A 21,481-nucleotide genomic window follows, 5' to 3' on the forward strand; every position below is an offset into this window, starting at 1 on the left:
TATGAGATAAGGGACTTTGTTTTGTTCATCTCTGTACCTTCGGTGCCCAGAGCACTGTCTGGCACATAATATGCATACAATAAATATTTGTTGATTAAATGAGCTGGCATCAAAAATATTAAATGTCATTCAGGCACACCTAAGAGCTTATCATCCAGGACTTCCCTTTTGATATCGCTAATTCAAATACCCTTCTGCTTCTTCACTTCTGTTCCTAGACAGTTTGAATTCTATCGTTTCAACTTCACTCTGTCAATATTTTCAATAACCCATTTTAATTGTATATATCTTATAAAAAAAACATAACCCTAGAAAAGCCCAATTGTGTTTTATGCCTGCACCGGGGCTGCTGAGATCTGCTGGGAAAAAAAATCACAGTCTGGTAGGTTATCAATATGAATTCTCAGTCACCAAGCTCACGTCAACACTGCCTGACACTCCAACTATGCTTTCCTGCTCACCACAATAACTATTTTAAACCTTCCTCAAACACTGCAGATCTCCAACCCAAACCTTGCCCCACTTCAACCACTGCTCAAAAGGATGACCTTTCCTGTTACATAACAGAAAAACATAAATGCCCTCAGACAAGTTCCTGTCACCAAATCTGTAAACCTATTTTCCTCTATATTCACTTTTTGTTCTTCCCACCTGTAATGTACTTCCTCTTATTTAAGGGTAAACCCTCTACTTCATTCTGATTCCTCTCCCATCCAGCAGAAAAACTTTGCCCTGTAAAGGCAAAGAATTTGCTCCACTAATTATCCCTTCCTTCCCATCACCTTTTAAAAATGATTTAAAAGCCTTAAAAAAATTTAGTCCCTGCTAAATTAAAAAAAAAAAAAGCCCATCCCTAGATCTCAACCTTTCCCATACTACACTCTCTCTGTTATTCAGAGTCATATTTCTCCAAGGAATTCTCTATATTCATTATCTATACCTCCTCGTATCCTCAATCATTTCTCAACCTACCAAAGTCTAGCATTCCACCCCAATCACCACCTGAAATTGCTCTAAGGTCAAGAGGAACCTCCTAAATCCAGTGGATGGCAATCAGGCTTTACCTTCCTAGACCACTCTGGATCTTGAGCACCACATACCATTTTTCATGGAGTCATTCCATTTTGAAAAACTATCCTACTGATATTCTAGTACAGACACAAATATATATCATAGGGATGCTTGGTGTTTGAATAAGAAAAAAAAGGTATACAATAACACAAACATATCAATAAGAAAGTGATTATGTAAATTATGGTACATACATATAATGGAATACTAGGTCACTGTTTTTCTTTTGTTTTTTTTTTGGCATATATTCCTGTTTTTCAACAATAAAAACTTCATTTTTATGCCTCCCAGTAAATATGAAAATGATCTCTTGTTTTTTAATTTTACTTAGTTAACATACAGTGTAATATTGGTTTCTGGAATAGAATTCAGTGATTCATCACTTACATACAACCCCAGTGCTCATCATATCAAGTGCCCTCTTTAACACTGATCACCCATCTAGCCCGTCACCTACTCACCTCCCTCCCCCAGCCCTCAGTTTGTTCTCTATCTTTAAAAACTCTTAAAATCTTTTTTAAAAGGTGGGGGAGGGGCACCTGGGTGGCTCAGTTGATTAAGCATCTGTCTTCAGCTCAGGTCACGATCCCTAGGTATTGGGATAGAGCCCCACGTTGGGTGGGCTCCCTCCCTCTCCTTCCTTATGCCTCTCCCTCCAATCCCCGGCTCCTGTGCTCACACTCCCTCTCTCAAATAAATAAAATCTTTTTTAAAAAAGAATCTCTTATGGCTTGTTTCCTTCTCTCCTTTTTAACTTTTCCCCTTTCCCATATGTTCACCTGGTTTCTTTCTTAAATTCCATATAGGAGTGAAATTATATGGTATTTGTCTTTCTCTGACTTATTTCTCTTAACATTATAATATACTCTAGCTCCACCCACATTGTTGCAAATGGCAAGATTTCATTTTTGATGGCTGAGTAATATTCCATAGTGTGTGTGTGTATGTGTGTGTGCGCGCACACACACACATATATATCATCACATCCTTACCCATCTTTATCGACTCATCAGTTTATGGACATTTGGGCTCTCCCTATAGTTTGGCTATTGTTGACAGTGCTTCTATAAACATCAGGATACATGTACAACTTTGAATCTGTATTTTTGTATTCCTTGGATAAATACCTAGTAGGCCAATTGCTGGATCATAGGATAGCTCTATTTTTAACTTTTTGAGGACCCTTCATACTGTTTTCTAGAGTGGCTGCACCACTTTGCACTCCCACCAACAGTACAGGAGGGTTCCCCTTTATCCACATCCTCACCAACACCTGTTGTTTCTTGTGTAATTTTAGCCATTCTCACAGGTGTGAGGTAGTAGCTCATCATGGTTTTAATTTGTGTTTCCCTGATCATTAGTGATATTGAGCATCTTTTCATGTGTCTGTAAACCATCTGGATATCTTCTTTGGAAAAGGATTTATTCATGTCTTCTGCCCATTCCTTAGCTGGATTATTTGTTCCTTGGGTGTTGAGTTTGGTAGGTTCTTTATAGATTTCGGATCCTAACTCTTTATCACATATGTCATTTGAAAATATCTTCTCCCATTCTGTGGGCTACTTACTAGTTTTGTTGATTGTTGACTTCACAGAAACTTTTTTTATCTTGATGAAGTCCCAATAGTTCATTTTTGCTTTTGTTTCCCTTGCCTCCAGGGACATGTCTAATAAGAAGTTGCTATGGCTGAGGTCAAAGAGGATGCTGCCTGTGTTCTCCTCTAGGATTTTGATTTCCTATCTCACATTTAGATCTTTTGTCCAGCTTGAAATTGTGTATGGTGTAAGAAAGTGGTCCAGTTTTATTCTTCTTCAAGTTGCTGTCCCATTTTCCCAACACCATGTGTTGAAGAGACTGTCTTTTTTCCATTGGGTATTCTTTCCTGCTTTGTCAAAGATTAGTTGACCATATTGTTGTGGGTCCATTTCTGGGTTCTTTATTCTGTTCCATTGATCTATGTGTCTGTTTTTGTGCCAGTACCATACTATCTTGATGACTATGGCTTTGTAAAATAGCTTGAAATCCATTATCATGATGCTTCCAGTTTCTTTTTTCTTTTTCAGAATTGCTTTGGCTATTCAGGGTCTTCTGTGGTTCCATAAAATTTTAGGAGTATTTGTTCTAGCTCTGTGAAAAATACTGTCAGTATTTTGATAGGAATTGCATTAAATGAGTAGATTACTTTGGGTAGTAGAGACATTTTAACAATGTTTGCTCTTCTACTCCATGAGCATGGAATGCTCTTCCATTTCTTTGTGTCATTTTCAATTTCTTTCATAAGTGTTCTATTGTTTTTGGAGTACAGATCTTTCACGTCTTTAGTCAGGTTTATTCCTAGGTATCTTATGGGTTTTGGTGCAATTGCAAACGGGATTGATTCCTTGATTTCTGTTTCTGCTGCTTCATTATTGGTGTATAGAAATGCAACAGATTTCTGCACATTAATTTTATATACTGCAACTTTGCTGAATTCATGTATTCTAAAAATTTTTTTGTAGAGTCTTTCAGGGTTTCTGCACAGAGTATCATGTTGTCTGAAAATAGTGAAAGTTTCATTTCTTCCTTGCCAATTTGGATACTTTTTACTTCTTTTTGTTGTCTGATCACTGAGGCTAAAGCTTCCACTACTGTGTTAAATAGTAATGGTGAGAGTGGACATCCTTGTCTTCTTCCTGACAGTAGGGGAAGGCTCTCAGTTTTTTCCCATTGAGATGGAGGTTATTAGATGCGGGCCTTTCATTATGGCCTTTATGATACTGAGGTATGTTCCATCTATCCCTACTTTGTTGAGGGTTTTTTAATCAAGAAAGGATGCTGCGTTTTATCAAATGTTTTTCTGCATCTATTGAGAGGGTCATACGGTTCTCATCCTTTTATTATTGTGGCGTATCACGTTGATTGACTTGCAAATACTGAACCACCTCTGCAGTCCAGGAATAAATCCCACCTGATCATGGTAAGTAATTCTTTTAATGTACTGTTGAATTCAATTTGCTAGTATTTTGTTGAGAATTTTTGCATCCATGTTCATCAGGGATGTCGGCCTGCAATTCTCCTTTTTAGTGGGGTCTTTGTCTAGTTTTGGAATCAAGGTAATGCTGGCTTCATAGAATGAGTTTGGAAGTTTTCCTTCCATTTCCATTTTTGGAACAATTTGAGAAGAACAGCTATTAACTCTTCTTTAAATGCCTGGTAGAGGGGGATCCCTGGGTTGCTCAGTGGTTTGGCACCTGTCTTCAGCCCAGGGCGTGATCCTGGAGACCCGGGATCGAGTCCCACATTGGGTTCCCTGCATAGAGCCTGCTTCTCCCTCTGCCTGTGTCTCTGCCTCTCTCTGTGTGTGTGTCTCTCATGAATAAATAAATAAAATCTTTGAAAAAAAATAAATGCCTGATAGAATTTCTCTGGGAATCCATCTAATCCAGGACTTCTGTGTGTTGGGAGATTTTTTATTACTGATTTAATTTCTTTGCTGGTTATGGGTCTCTTCAAATTTTCTATTTCTTCCCATTTCAGCTTTGGTAGTTTGGTGGTTTCTAGGAATTCGTCCATTTCTTCCAGGTTTCCCAGTTCAATGGCATATAATTTTTTATAATTTTCTCTTATAATTGCTTACATTTCTCTGGTGTTGGTTGTGATCTCTCCTCTTTCATTCGTGGTTTTATTTATTTGCAACCTTTCTCGTTTCTTTTTGATGTATCAATTTTGTTAATTCTTTCGAAGAACCAGCTCTTAGTTCGTTAATACATTCTATTAGGGTTTTTTTTTTTTTTGGTTCCATATAATTTATTTTTGCTCTGATCTTTATTATTTCCCTTCTTCTGCTGGCTTTAGGCTTTATTTGCTGTTTCTTTCCTAGCTCCTTTAGGTTTAAGGTTAGTTTGTGTATTTGAGATTTTTCTTGCTTCTTGAGGTAGGCTTGTATTGGTATATATTTTCCTCTTGGGACTGCCTTTGCTGTATCCCAAAGGCTTTGGGCTATCGTGTTTTCATTTTCATTTCCTTCCATGTATTTTTAAATTACCTCTTTAATTTCCTGGTTAACCCATTCATTCTTTAGTAGCATGTTCTTTAATTCCCATGTATTTGATGTCTTCCCGAATTTTTTCTTGTGGTTGACTTCAAGTTTCATAGTGTTGCGGTCTGAAAATATACATAGCATGATTTTGATTTTTTTGTACTTGTTGAGAAATGATTTGTAACCCAGTATTTGATCTCTTCTGGAGAATGTTCCGTGTACACTCAAAAAGAATGTGTAATCTGCTGCTATAGGATGAAATGTTCTGAAAATATCGATTACGTGCATTTGGTCCAGTGTGTCATTCAAAGCCATTGTTTCCTTGATTTTTTCCTTAGATGATCTGCCCATTGATGTAAATACGTTGTTAAAACCCCCTATTATTATTATATTATTATCAATGAGTTTCTTTGTTATTAATTGATTTATATATTTTGGATGCTTCCATGTTGGAGGCATAAATATTTACAATTGTTAGATCTTCTTGATGGATAGATCCCTTAACTATAATACCCTTCTTCATCTTTTATTATGGTCTTTGTTTTAATATCTAGCTTGTCTGATATAAGTATGGCTACTCTTTCTTTTGATGTCCATTAGCATGACAAATGGTTCTCCATCCCATCATTTTCAATATGCAGATGTCTTTAGGTCTATAATGAGTCTGTTGGAGGCAGCATATAAATGGATCTTGTTTCTTGCCCATTCTGGTCCCCTATGTCTTTTGAATGGAACATTTCATCCATTCACATTCAGAGTGATTACTGAAAGATATAATTTTAGTGCCATCGTGTTACCTGTAAAGTTGATATTTCTAGTAATGTTCTCTGGTCATTTGTAGTCTTTGGTGCTTTTGGTGTTTTTTTTCTCCACTCAAAGAATCCCCCCTAAAATTTCTTTCAGGGCTGGTTTAGTAATCACTAACTCCTTCAGTTTTTGTTTGTTCAGGAAACTCTATTTCTCCTTCTATTCTGAATAACACCCTTGGTGGATAAAGAATTCTTTCCTGCATATTTTTCCCATTCAGCATGTTTAATATTTCCTGCCACTCTTTCCTGGCCTGGTAAGTTTCTGTGGATAGATCTGCTATGAACCGTTCTGTTTTCCCTTGTAGGTTAAGGACTTTTTTTTTTCCTTGCTGCTTTTAGGAATCCTTCCTTGTGTATTTTGTGAATATAACTATGATATGCCTTGGCAATGGTTGGCTTTTGTTGAATTTAATGGGAGTTCTCTGTACTTCCTGGATTTTTATGTCTGTTTCCTTCCCCAGATTAGGCAAACTTTTAGATATAATTTGTTTGAATAAACCTTCAGCCCCTTTTCCTCTCTCTTCATCTTCTGGGACTCCAGAAATGTTATATGTTTTAATACGTCACTGAGTTCCCTAAGTCTACTTGCATGATGCATTACCTTTCTTTCCCTCTTCTTTTCAGATTCATTATTTTCCATAAGTTTATCTTCTATATCACTGATTTGCTCCTCTGCTTCATTCTTCCTAGTTTTTATGGCCTCAACGTGGGATTGCATCTCAGTTATAGCATTTTTAATTTCGGCCTGACTAAATTTTAGTTCTTTTATTTCTGCAGCAAGGGATTCTCTAGTGTCTTTTATGCTTTTTTCACACTCAGCTTTTTTCACACCCAGCTAGTACGCTTATAACCATTGTTTTAAATTCTAGTTCAGATATCTTACTTATATCTATACTGGTTTAATCCTTGGCCATGAGTTCTACTTCCCATTTCTCTTTTAGGGTGAATTTCTCTGTCTAATCATTTTGTCCAGAAAAGAAATTAAGAAAGAAAAACACAAAACAAAATAAAAAAGAAGGAAAAGAAAAGAAAGCAAAACAAACTAGATCCTGGGTGTGTTTTTGTCTGCCTCTTAAAAGAACCTAGATCCCGGCCCCACAAACTGGACCAATCTCGATAAAGGGCTGGAGCGCACAGCCGGTGGGGCATTTGGGAGAAGCCAGTTGGTTAGGCAGACTGACTCCAGATGGATATGGCTGTGCCCTGCTACCTTCAGGAGCCGTGTGCTCCAGGAGCACGATTCCAGCAGCACAGGGCCCCAGATCCCAGGTCCCCAAGCGGACAAAGCCCATGATCCTGCACTCCCCCTGGGACAGGTGGAAGTGAGGAGGGCATATGACAGTGAGAACTCTCCTGCCACTGGGCACCCTGCAAGCTGTGCAGATCAGTGCACCTGCGCCAGCCCCGGGAGCATCTAAGCCAGTGCAGATTGGGAGACTGCACTAGTGGGAGCTGACTCTAGAGCTGGAAATCTGGCTGCCAACATTGTTCTTTTTCATCCTTGTTTCACCCTTTGCCTGGGAGGGGTGGGGCCACCAGGGAATAGGGGCCTCACAGGATAAACAGTTCTCACTGAGCCCGGCAACCCACAGGGAGCTGGACATCTATGCCCAGGCACAGACACATGAGAATCAGCAGAGCAGACCCCTCCCCCAGAAGACCAGCTGGAAGAAAAAAGAAAGAACAAGTTTATTGACTAAGCAGTACTGGAAATCTCCAGGACTGAGGGAAAATATTATGTAGAACTAGAGGGTCCTTTTTTGTTTCTTTTCCCATTATGTTTCCATTATGACTTGTCTTTATATCAGACTAAAAATTTCCAATATCCTTTCGGTTTCCCACCTTAACTACAATATTTTACCAGCTCTCCATTTTTAAGTGTTTTCCTTTTTTGACTTTCATATTTCTACAGTTACATGTCTTCGCTATATTTCTCACTTCTGGACTCCCTTCAACGTATTCATTTTAATTTTGGTAGATATAAGAGATAGGGGTTTTTCTTTTTTCTTTTTTCTGCCTTGTTTTGCTTTACAATGGTGGAAGTTAGTACCTTCAAAAACACGACCAACATACACCCAGAACCAAGTGAAATACCATGTTGGTTCATTCTGTGAGATTATATTCTCTCTTCCTTCCCATTCTGCCCCCCCCTTTATCTTGTTTATGTTTTGGTGGTCAATGTTGGGGTTTTCTACAAGTATTGCTGGTTTATATTAATTTGGGACTGAGCATCGTCTAACATACAGAACTTGATACACTCAGAATCAAGAGGATCACCCTCTAAGACCCTCAGGTACACTACATTGTCTCTCCACTACCACTTCCTCACCACCACCATCCCCTCCTTTTTTTTCATTTCCCTCTTTAATTTTTTTCTTTTTCTTTTTTTTTCATGGTTTATGGTTTTTTGCTTTTTATTTTTACTAATCTGTTTTAAAATTTGTTTTTTACTTTAGGGGTCCTTTTGTTTTATTTTGTTCTGTTCTTTTTTCCCATTATTTTCTGTTCTCTGATCTCTTCAGAATCATCTAGGGCATATGTTACTTAGGTCATAGTTGATATTTTTGACTCATCCCACTCATACAGCCACTCTGCACTGAACAAAATGACTAGAAGGAAGAATTCACCACAAAAGAAAGAACCAGAAAAAGTACTCTCTGCCAAGAAGTTACAGAATCTGGATTTAAATATGATGTCAGAAATTCAACCCAGAGGTACAATTATAAAGCTACTGGTGGTTCTGGAAAAAAAGTATAAGCGGACTCTAGAGACATTGTTATTGCAGAATTGAAATCTACTAAAGCCGAAATTAAAAATAGATTAATTGAGATGCTATCCAAACTGGATGTTCTAACTGCTAGGGTTAATGAAATGGAAGAGAGAGTGACTGACACAGAAGACAAATTGATGGTAAGGAAGGAAGCTGAGGAAAAAAAAGGAAAACAATTAAGACCCCAAGAGGAAAGGCTTAGGGAAATAAATGATAGCTTGAGAAGGAAGAATATACGTCTAACTGGGATTCCAAAAAACCCAAGAGACAGAGGGGACCACAAAGTATATTTGAACAAATCATAGCTGAGAACTTCCAAAATCTGGGGAAGGGAACAGGCATTCAGATCCAAGAGGACCCCCCCCCAAAAAAAAGTAATAAAAAACTGTTCAATACCTTGATATTTAATAGTGAAACTTGCAAATTCCAAAGACAAAAAGAAAATTCTTAAAGCAGCAAGAGACAAGAGATTCTTAATTCATATGGGGAGAAATATCAGATTAACAGCAGACCGCTCTAGAGACCTGGCAGGCCAGAAAGGGCTGGCAAGATATATTCAGGGTCCTAAATGAGAAGAACATGCAGCCAAGAATACTTTATCCTGCAAGGCTCTCATTCAGAATAGAAGGAGAGATAAAGAGCTTCCAAGATAGGCAGAAACAAAGAATCTGTGACCACCAAACCAGCTCTGCAAGAAATATTAAGGAGGACCCTGTAAAAGAAAGAGGATGCCCAAAGAAATAATCCACAAAAACAGGGACTGAATAGGTATTACGATGACACTAAATTCATATGTTTCAATAGTTACTCTGAACATAAAAGGGCTAAGTGATCCCATCAAAAGATGCAGGGTTTCATACTGGATAAAAAAGCAAGACCCATCTATTTGCTATCTTCAAGAGACTCATTTTAGACCTAAGGTTACCTACAGCCTGAAAATGAAAGGCTGGAGAACAATTTACCATTCAAATGGTCCTCAAAAGAAAGCTGAGGTAGCAATCCTCATATCAGATAAGTTAGAGTTTATTCCAAAGCCTGTTGTAGGAGATGAAGAGGGACAATATATCATACATACAGGGTCTATCCAACAAGAAGACCAAACACTCATGAATATTTAAGCCCCTAATGTGGGAGCTCCCAAGTATATCAATTAATCACCAAAGTGAAGACATACTTAGATAATAATACACTCATAGTAGTAGACTTCAACATGGCACTTCTGCAAATGACAGATCTTCTAAGCACAACATCACCAAAGAAACAAGGACCTTAAATGATACCCTGGACCAGATGGATTTCACAGATATATACAGAACTTTCCATCCAAACGCAACTGAATACACATTCTTCTCAAGTGCACATGGAACTTTCTCCAGGATAAATCACATACTGGGTCACAAATCAGCTCAACTGATACCAAAAGACTGGGATTGTCCCCTGCATATTTTCAGACCACAATGCTTTGAAACTAGAACTCAATCACAGAAGAAATCTGGAAGAAACTCAAACAAGTGGAAGTGAAAGAGCATCATTTAAAAGATAAATAGGTCAATCAGGATATTAGAGATGAATTACAAAGATTCATGGACACTAATGAAAAGAAAGATACACTCGTACAAAATCTTTGGTATATGGCAAAAGCAGTCCTAAGAGCGAAATACATCGCAATACAAGCATCCCTCAAAAAATTGGGAAAAACTCAAACACACAAGCTAACCTCACACCTAAAGGAACTGAAGAAAGAAGAGCAAATAAAACCTACACCAAGCAGAAGAGACATAATAAAGATTCGAGCAGATTTCAATGAAATAGAGACCAGAAGAACTGTAGAATAGATCAACAAAACCAGAAGTTGGTTCTTTGAAAGAATTAATAAGATAGATAAACCCCAAGCCAGCCTTATTAAAAAGAAAAGAGAAAAGACTCACATTAATAATATCATGAATAAAAGAAGAGATACCACAACAAATGCCAAGGAAATACAAACGATTTTTAAAAAGTATTATGAGCAGCTATACACCAATAAATTAGGAAATCCAGAAGAAATGGATGCATTTCTGGAAAACCACAAATTACCAAAACTGTAACAGGAAGAAATAGAAAACCTGAACAGGCCAATAACCAGGGAGGAAATTGAAGCAGTCATCAAAAACCTCCCAAGACACAAAAGTCCAAGGCCAGATGGCTTCCTAGGGGAATTCTAGCACATGTTTAAAGAAGAAATAATACCTATTCTACTAAAGCTGTTCTGAAGGATAGAAAGGGATGGAATATTTCCAACTCATTTTATGAGGCCAGAATTACCTCTATTCCAAAACCAAAGACCCCACCAAAAAGGAGAATTATAGACCAATATCCCTGATGAACATGGATGCAAACATTCTCAACAAGATACTAGCCAATAGGATCCAACAATACATTAAGATTATTCACCATGACCAAGTGGAATTTATCCCCGGGATGCAAGGCTGGTTCAACACTCGTAACACAATCAACATGATAGATCACATCAACAAGAGAAAAAACAAGAACCACATGATCCTCTCAATAGATGCAGAGAAAGCATTTGACAAAATACAGCATCCATTCCTGATCAAAACTTTTCAAAGTGTACGGATAGAGGGAACATTCCTCAGCATCTTAAAAGCCATCTACAAAAAGGCCACAACAAATATCATTCTCAATGGGGAAAAACTGAGAGCCTCTCCCCTAAGATCAGGAACACGACAGGGATGTCCACTCTCATCACTGCTATTCAACATAGTACTAGAAGTCCTAGCCTCAGCAATCAGACAACAAAAAGAACTAAAAGGCATTCAAATGGGCAAAGAAGTCAAACTCTCCCTCTTCACAGATGACAAGATACTGTACATAGAAAACCCAAAGACTCCAACCCAAGATTGCTAGAACTCATACAGCAATCCGGCAGTGTGGCAGGATACAAAATCAATGCCCAGAAATCAGTGGCATTTCTATACACTAACAATGAGACAGAAGAAAGAGAAATTAGGGAGTCAATCCCATTTATAATTGCACCCAAAACCATAAGATACCTAGGAATAAACCTAACCGAAGACATAAAAGATCTATACCCTAAAAACTACAGAATTCTTCTGAAAGAAATTGAGGAAGACACAAAGAGATGGAAAAACATTCCATGCTCATGGATTGGAAGAATTAATATTGTGAAAATGTCAATGCTACCCAGGGCAATTTACACATATAATATAATCCCTATCAAAATACCATGGACTTTCTTCCCAGAGTTGGAAAAAATTATCTTAAGATTTGTGTGGAATCAGACTGACCCCGGGGCAGCTGGGGAGCATGTCAACTCTGGCCCGGAGGAGGCTCATGCGGGATTGAAGCGATTCCAAGAGGACCCACCTGTGGGTGTCAGTGGCATGCCATCTGTAAACAACATTATGCAGTGGAATGCAGTTATATTTGGACCCAAGGGAGACACCCTTTGAAGATGGTACTTTTAAACTAGTAATAGAATTTTCTGAAGAGTATCCAAATAAACCACTAACTGTTGGGTTTTTATCCAAAATGTTTCATCCAAATGATATCCTTCAGAATTGATGGAGTCCAGCATATGATGTACCTTCTATCTTAACATCAATTCAGTCTCTGCTGGATTATCCAAATCCAAACAGTCCAGCCAATAGCCAGGCAGCACAGCTTTATCAGGAAAACAAACGAGAATATGAGAAAAGAGTTTCAACCATTGTTGAACAAAGCTGGAATGATTCATAATAGACAACTTGTCTGTTAATTTTTTTCATCATTGTTGTGTATAATTAACCTTTCAGTAGAAAGGCTAACAAATTTTAAGTGCCATAAGTTTTAAGGATTCTGCAGAAAAAAGAAGTCCTTCAGTTTAGAAGCTACAAAAGCTTGTATATATTGATTATTGTACTTTTTATTGCATGGTGTGAACTAAGTTATTGCTTACATAAATTTGTAATATATCCTGTTTGTATTTTTTTCCAAGTGTATAATGTTGGTGCAGAGTTTTCATGACAGAATGATACACATTTTGTAAATCTGAACTTTTTTCAAATAAAAAAAAAAAAAGATTTCTGTGGAATCAGAAAAAACCCCGAATAGCCAGGGGAATATTGAAAAAGAAAATCAGAGTCGGGGGCATCACAATACCAAATTTCAAGTTGTACTACAAAGCTGTGGTCATCAAGACAGTGTGGTACTGGCACAAAAACAGACACATAGATCAATGGAACAGAAGAGAGAATCCAGAAGTGGACCCTCAACTTTATGGGCAACTAATATTCGACAAAGGAGGAAAGACTCTCTACTGGAAAAAAAGTCTCTTCAATAAATGGTGCTGAGAAAATTGGACATCCACATGCAGAAGAATGAAACTAGACCACTCTCTTTCACCATACACAAAGATCAACTCAAAATGGATGAAAGATCTAAATGTGAGACAAGATTCCATCAAAATCCTAGAAGAGAACACAGGCAACACCCTTTTTGAACTTGGCCACAGTAACTTCTTGCAAGATACATCCATGAAGGCAAGAGAAACAAAAGCAAAAATGAACTATTGGGACTTCACCAAGATAAGTATCCAAGATCTATAAGGAACTTATGAAACTCAACACCCAAGAAACAAACAATCCAATCATGAAATGGGCAAAAGACATGAACAGATATTTCACCAAAGAAGACATGGACATGGCCAACATGCACATGAGAAAATGCTCTGCATCACTTGCCATCAGGGAAATACAAATCAAAACCACAATGAGATACCACCTCACACCAGTGAGAATGGGGAAAATTAACAAGACAGGAAACAACAACTGTTGGAGAGGATGCGGAGAAAGGGCAACCCCCTTGCACTGTTGGTGGGAATTTGAACTGGTACAGCCACTCTGGGAAACTGTGTGGAGGTTCCTCCAAGAGTTAAAAACAGAGCTACCCTGTGACCCAGCAATTGCACTACTGGGGATTTAGCCCAAAGATACAGATACAGTGAAAAGCTGAGACATCTGCACCCCAATGTTTATAGCAACAATGTTCACAATAGCCAAACTGTGGAAGGAGCCTCGGTGTCCATCAAAAGTTGAATGGATAAAGAAGATGTGGTCTATGTATACAATGGAATATTACTGAGCCATTAGAAATGATGAATACCCACCATTTGCTTTGATGTGGATGGTATTAGAGGGTATTATGCTGAGTGAAGTAAGTCAATCGGAGAAGGACAATCATTATATGGTTTCATTCATATGGGGAATATAAAAAATAGTGAAAGGGATTATAGGGGAACAGAGAGAAAATGAGTGGGAAATATCAGAGAGGGCGTCAGAATATGAGAGACTCCTAACTCTGGTAAACGAAAAAGGGGTAGTGGAAAGGGAGGTGGGCGGGTGGTTGGGGTGACTGGGCGATGAGCACTGAGGGGGCACTTGACGGGATGAGCACTGGGTGTTAATAGTATATGTTGGCAAATCAAACTCCAATAAAAAGTATACAAAAAATAAACTTGGATATTAATTTGGGAGAATTGACCAAAAAGAGAGAGAGAGAGAGAGAGAGAGAGAGAGAACTTAGGTCCCAAAACAAAAAATAATAAAAGAAAAGTAAACAAAAATATACATATTAATATATAAATTTAAAAGTTTTAAATTAATCATTAAAGGGTTTTTTTTAATTTTTTTATTTATTTATGATAGTCATACAGAGAGAGAGAGAGAGAGAGGCAGAGACACAGGCAGAGGGAGAAGCAGGCTCCATGCACTGGGAGCCTGACGTGGGATTTGATCCCGTGGCCTCCAGGATCACGCCCTGGGCCAAAGGCAGGCGCCAAACTGCTGTGCCACCTAGGGATCCCAATAATTAAAGGTTTTTTAAAGGAATTTTAAAAATAGGAATAAAATGAAATTAAATAATAATAAAATAAAGAACAAAAGCAAAAAGGAAACTAGATCCTGTTTTCCCCTTACAGTTAAAGCTTTGCAGTAGTCTATGATCAGTAAACTTGGTACAAGCAAGTTGATCACGCTGGTCTTCTGGGGGAGGGGCCTGTTTTACTGATTCTCAGGTGGAATTGCCCTAGTGGAAATGCAACTCCTGGGCACAGTGGTGTGCGCCTTCGTGTAAGCAGCTCCAGCCTCCACGAGGTGGCAGTCTTTTGCTCCCTGAAAGCTTTTAGTGCTGATTGATGGGATGAATATGGCAGTGCCCAGCTCTCTAGCCCTGGAGGTGAAAGTCTGCATCCCCCATCTTCAGTGAAACCTCACAGAAGAGCAATCAATCACTCTTGTGTCCCCTGTTTTTGTCAGAACCCTGCATTCACCCTGCCTGTGTATGAGCTTTTTTTATCTTAGGCCTGTGACTGAGTTTCAAAACTCCAAATTTTAGGGACTTCCGTGGCTTGGACCCACAATGTTTCTGTGAGGGAGGGTCTCATCATGCTTTTGCCATTTGCCAGCATATCACAGGAAAGCAGTTGCAGGACTGAGGTTCACAGTTCACAGTTTATGGCAAAACAGAGCAGACAGCTGACACCAAGACTCAGCCAGTATCCCTGTTCCTATGCCTGGGAATAGTGCTGCACTTAAGTACCACTCATTCTTCTTGGAATCCAGGGGATGGATTCCAAGACATCAGACAATGGTGTCACACCTGGGATTCTACCCCAGCTTGTCACCTGAGCACCTGTAAGCCAGGAATATCCCCAACCACAGCAAACTTCTAAAAGTTCAGATTTTGTGCTCTGCTGTGTATGATACTTTACAGTATCCTCCATAAGGAGGCTTCCTCCCTACTGCTGTAGACACAGCAGTATCTCCCCCAATTCAATTCTCCACACCTCCTGCCTTCCAAAAGGTAGTCACTTTTCTACTTGTAGACTTGCAGTTTTTGTCCTCTCAGACCTCTGATTGATTTCTTGGGCATTTAGAATGATTTGATAACTATCTAGCTGTGTTTGAGGGACAAGACAGGCTTAGGGTCCCCCTAATCCTCAGCCATCTTAACTCCTCCTTTTACACATACATTTTAAGACATCTATGCCACTGTTAAAAAGAAAGAGTTCTATTTTTACTGACATTGAAGGCTTGCCACAAATATTAAGTAAAAATCCATTAGATAAAAAAATCCATTGCAAAACATATACATTATGATTCCATTTGTATTTTTAACATGCTGGATGGATGATGGATGGATAGATGGATGGATGGGAGGAAGGAAATATTTTATATAGGCATAGAAAATGTCTGGAAAGAGACACAAATTTAATATTGTTACCTCTGGGGAATGAGATGTGGAAAGGAGAACAGAAGATATATATCATTTTTGTTGGGTTAAGTAATAAAAATGTAGTCAGATCCCTAGTCACACGAAAGTTTCCAAAGTAGTTAAGAAATAAGTTCAAAAGAGATCAAAAGGGAATGGCCAGAGACTGGGTAAAATAGATTTTAGAGTTTCCTGAGCTAAGGGAGGAGAGAGAGAAAAGGGTGGTTAATGGGTTCAAATATGGAAAAGAGGTCTACTAAAAACAAGGAGAAGTATCTAATAGAAAATGAGCATGAACAGGTACTTCTTGAAGGCAGAAGATCAAATGGCCAATAGATATAAGAAAGAAAAAGTTTCACTCTTACTGGTAATGAAAATATTTTCATATGTGTCTATCAATTCAGTAAAATTTTTAACAGACAGTATTCAATTTTAAAAAGGGACGATGTAAGAGGTACTTTAATACTTTGCTGGCAGATGTAAATTGGTAAAACCTGTTAGAGAAAGCAATGTGACAATGTGATTTCTAAAAAATTAAACTTCATAGAACTTATCACTATTGTGATGAAATCACTACCTACGTGATGCTATTTAACACATACCTCTCCTGCTGAAGTAAGTTCCATGGGAAAAAAAGAGGCCATGGTCTTCTTCTCCACTATATCTCGAGTACCTCACCTAGAAACTGGCACATTGTAAGCCCCCAGTAAATCAACCCATGCTTTCTGATAAGTTTCAAACCACAGTTTAAGGACACTGATACTAAATCTATTCTGATGCCTGAATTAATAGAGCTACAAACAACAAATAGTACAAGATGATGTGAAAATTTTCCATCTCTTAAGAATTTCCCAAGTTCGGGGCACCTGGGTAGTTCAGTGGTTGAGCTCTGCCTTTGGTTCAGGTCATGATCCCCCAGGGTCCTGGGATCGAATTCCGCAAGAGGCTCCCTGTAGGAAGTCTGCTTCTCCCTCTGCCTATGCTTCTGCCTCTGTCTGTGGCTCTCTCATGAACAAATAATTAAAAAAAAAAAAAGAATTACCCAAGTTCAAAGTAGAATTATTCACAGATATGACAGCCACAGGGTTCCACCATTTCAACTATTATGCCGTCACTGTCCAGTCTCCTGCCCTCTTATATTCTGTCATAGCTACCCCCCAAAATCCCCAAACTAACTCATCTACACTCTGTTTCTACACCTGGACTGATGAGTGCTCCTGAAGAGAATGGATACAGGATTCTGTGACAGGGTGGAGACAAATTCAAGATATCCAAGCTTTTCTTGGCTCACTATGATATGGTGATATGCTAGGCCTCTAAAAAGCTCCTCTTTTCATCCTTCTCAAATGCTATCCCAATCCCCATCAGATGGGACCTTCTTCAAAATCTTGTGCTCCCACAATTTCATCAATCCTGTCCCTTTCCCTCCTCTCAATGGAAGAGCTACCTTCCTTTCTCTAAGGCCAGTCTTTTCCACTCTTTCACTCTGGAGCCCCCACCCTTCTGCTTCTTTAGCAACTATGTATCATCAAGTTCTATGCAATCTACATGTGAATGGGCTCATCTCCTATACTCAAAACTAAGCATTATTAACAAGATTACCTTCTAAGATTATCTTCTATCTAACTGTCTATAAGGCACACTCTCTCCTTCCCATTGTAGCCAAGCCTCTTCAAAGTATATACCATATTTGTCATCAGTCCTTCTTGAAAGTGCTTACTCCCCAGTCCTCTACAATCTGCCTTCTCTCTTCCTGCTGCACTGATGTCAATTCGTCACTGACCTCCTAATTGCCAAATCTAATGAACATGTTTTTTACAATGTTTTATAGTGTCTGTTATCTGATTACAAGAGGGGTACACATCATGAACAAAGTTATGCCATGTGACAAGAGAGAAAAACTTGCACCGTGTAACAGGCAATGAATAAATTGTCCCTAACAAACATAGTGATCTTACAAGCAAATTAAATATATAGCCCAAAAGAAAAATGTAAAAAGGGTATAAAGGAGCAAGTCTCAGGAAAAATGCAAATAGCTAACACACATGAAAAAAACACTCAGCCTTCCTAGTGATAAGAGAAATGTAAGTTACATCAGTCAGATACTATTTTTCACCTATCAAACTGGTAAAAATTAAAAAGACTGTCCATCTTCTGCAAGGGCATACAGAAAAGCACTCCCTGTGGTAAGAATGTAAACTTTCCTGGATGTCACTCTGGCAAAACCTATTCACATTTTTTAATGTAAATATCCTTTGTCCCAATAATTACTACTAGAAAGCTATCCTGCAGAAATATTTGTGCAGGTATATCTATATCTACATCCATTTTGAGCACTCCATGAAGATGTTTATTGTAGCCTTGTGTTGCGTGGACTAGGGTAATAGGCAAAGGAGATGGAGATATGTGGCAGAGTAGATGGCACAGTTGGAAGATCAGGGCAACAGGAATTGCTGATGAATCGGATGTGGGGAGGTGAGAGAAGGGGAGGCATCAAGGGTGACCCTAGATTCTTGGCTAGAGCAGCTGAATGGATGATGGTGCCATTTTGCTGAGATACGGAGGGCTGAGGGAAAGGGCTAGGGATCCGAGAAGAGTCAGGAGTCCCATTTTGGCCATGCCACATTTAATATCTATTTGACATCCAAGCAGAGATGTCATATAGGCCATTAGATATATGAGGATGCAGCTTAAAAGAAAGGCTTGAGGGACTCCTGGGTGGCTCAGCGGCTAAGCACATCTGCCTTTGGCCCAGGTCGTGATCTTAGAGTCCTGGGATCTAGTCCCCCATCAGGCTCCCTGCATGGAGCCTGCTTCTCCCTCTGCCTATGTCTTTGCCTCTCTCTGTCTCTCATGAATAAATTTTTAAAAAAAGAAGAAAGGCTTGAGTCAGACATCTAAGTGTGGGAATGATGAGTATATAGATAGACAGTATTTAAAGCCATGGGGCTGGATGAGTGCTTTCAGGAAGATTCTGGGTGTTTTGCTTTGTTTTGTTTTGTTTAAAAAATTTTTTTAGGGACACCTGGGTGGCTGAGCGTTTGAGCAGCTGCCTTCGGCTCAGGTTGTGATCCCAGGGTCCTGGGATCAAGTCCTGTATCAGGCTCCCTACAGGGAGCCTGCTTCTTCCTCTGCCTATGTCTTTGCCTCTCTCTATGTCTCTTAGGAATAAATAAAATCTTTAATTTTAAAAAAATATTTTATTTATCATTTGAGAGACAGAGCACAAGGCAGCAGGAGGGACATAGGGAGATGAAAAAGTAGACCCCCCTCCAAACTGGAGCCCAATGCAGGACTCGATCCCAGGACCTGAGCCAAAGGCAAAAGCTTAACCAACTCAGCCACCCAGGCGTCCCCTGGAAGATTCTGGATGGAAAAAAGTGGATGGACTGAGTCCTACGTCACTCCAATATTCAGAGGTTGAGGAGATACATTTAGTAGATGAGGTTAAGCAGAAGTTTTTAAATACAGACTTTAGTTTTAAGAAGTTAATACACATTAAATGGTGGGAAATCACATATGTACCACCACATCAAAGGACCCAACTCCTTCCAACCCTATCTTTTAAGGAATTCTAGGGTTTTTTTTCTTTGTGAATATTTCAAAACACATGTTTTTAAAGATTTTATTTATTTACTTATTTATTTGACAGAGAGAGAGAAGAGAGAGTACAAGCAGGCGGAGCGGCAGGGAGAGGGAGAAACAGGCTCCCCACTGAGCAGGGAGTCCAATGCAGGGCTCAGTCCCAGGACTCTGGGATCATGACCAGAGCTGAAGGCAGATGCTTCACTGACTGAGCCACCCAGGAACCCTCAAACCACATTTAAAGACAATCATACTTTTTTTCTTTTTTGTTACATCGTGGTTTCCTCACACTGTATAATTCTCCCAGAACAAAACTAAACTAGTCAAGTACCACACACATAGCACTCAGTAATAGCTTTTCCATAAAGCTATCCAATAACCACCTCATGCCTGAAAAGCTAAGGGAAATGCAAGGACAGAAGCCAAACTCATGCCACCTTTTATTCTTTCGGGGTGGTCACTTCCCTGTGACACAGTACTTTCCCCAGCTGCTCGCTGAGCTCACCAAATGTCTGAAAGGCCTCAAGACATCTGACAATCCACATCCTCTCCTCTCAGTGCTAGTCTCCCTTCCAACCAACAAAAAGCACAGACTCTTTACATGCTTACTTTAGAAGTTTCCATTCAGAGACTCATGCCTTCAAAAAAGAAAGAAGTACTTCCAACTAGGTCAAAGTTGTCATCAGGAATGCAGCCTCAAAGCAAAACTTAGCAGAAGGAAAGCCGTGTGGGACCCGAGCCTTGGGGCAAACTTACAGCTGTAGGGTGACAGACGAGGGGCTGTTTAAGGTCCGGGAGAAACCAAGAACCATATGATCCTCTCATTAGATGCAGAGAAAGCATTTGACAAAATACAGCATCCAGTCTTGATCAAAACTCTTCAGAGTGTAGGGATAGAGGGAACATTCCTCAACATCTTAAAAGCCATCTACGAAAAACCCACAGTAAATATCATTCTCAATGGGGAAGCACTGGGAGCCTTTCCCCTAAGATCAGGAACAAGACAGGGATGTCCACTCTCACCATTGCTATTCAACATGGTACTGGAAGTCCTAGCCTCAGCAGTCAGACAACAAAAAGACATTAAAGGCATTCAAATTGGCAAAGAAGTCAAACTCTCCCTCTTCGCCGATGACATGATACTCTACATAGAAAACCCAAAAGCCTCCACCCCAAGATTGCTAGAACTCATACAGCAATTTGGTAGCATGGCGGGATACAAAATCAATGCCCAGAAATCAGTGGCATTTCTATACACTAATAATGAGACTGAAGAAAGAGAAATTCAGGAGTCAATCCCATTGACAATTGCACCCAAAAGCATAAGATACTTAGGAATAAACCTAACCAAAGAGGTAAAGGATCTATACCCTAAAAACTACAGAACACTTCTGAAAGAAATTGAGGAAGACACAAAGAGATGGAAAAATATTCCATGCTCATGGATTGGAAGAATTAATATTGTGAAAATATCAATGTTACCCAGGGCAATTTACACGTTTAATGCAATCCCTATCAAAATACCATGGACTTTCTTCAGAGAGTTAGAACAAATTATTTTAAGATTTGTGTGGAATCAGAGAAGACCCCGAATAGCCAGGGGATAAAATTCCAGAAAACCATATCTGGGGGCATCACAATGCCAGATTTCAGGTTGTACTACAAAGCTGTGGTCATCAAGATAGTGTGGTACTGGCACAAAAACAGACCCCTCAATCAATGGAACAGAAGAGAGAATCCAGAAGCGGACCCTCAACTTTATGGTCAACTAATATTCGATAAAGGAGGAAAGACTATCCATTGGAAGAAAGACGGTCTCTTCAATAAATGGTGCTGGGAAAATTGGACATCCACATGCAGAAGAATGAAACTGGACCACTCTCTTTCACCATACACAAAGATAAACTCAAAATGGATGAAAGATCTAAATGTGAGACAAGATTCCTTCAAAATCCTAGA

The 21,481-nt window shown here is 39.1% G+C and overlaps 1 protein-coding gene and 1 pseudogene across 12 annotated transcripts in view; one reads left to right on the forward strand and one right to left on the reverse strand.

Annotated features, from left to right (window-relative positions):
* The window catches only part of SYTL4 (synaptotagmin like 4), a 79,024-nt gene that overhangs the window by 52,989 nt on the left and 4,554 nt on the right, over nucleotides 1-21,481 (reverse strand). The window lies entirely within an intron of this gene.
* On the forward strand, nucleotides 11,996-12,495 carry LOC112925753 (ubiquitin-conjugating enzyme E2 B pseudogene; annotated as a pseudogene).

This window comes from Vulpes vulpes, chromosome X (assembly GCF_048418805.1).
Source record: "Vulpes vulpes isolate BD-2025 chromosome X, VulVul3, whole genome shotgun sequence".
Lineage (NCBI taxonomy): Eukaryota > Metazoa > Chordata > Mammalia > Carnivora > Canidae > Vulpes > Vulpes vulpes.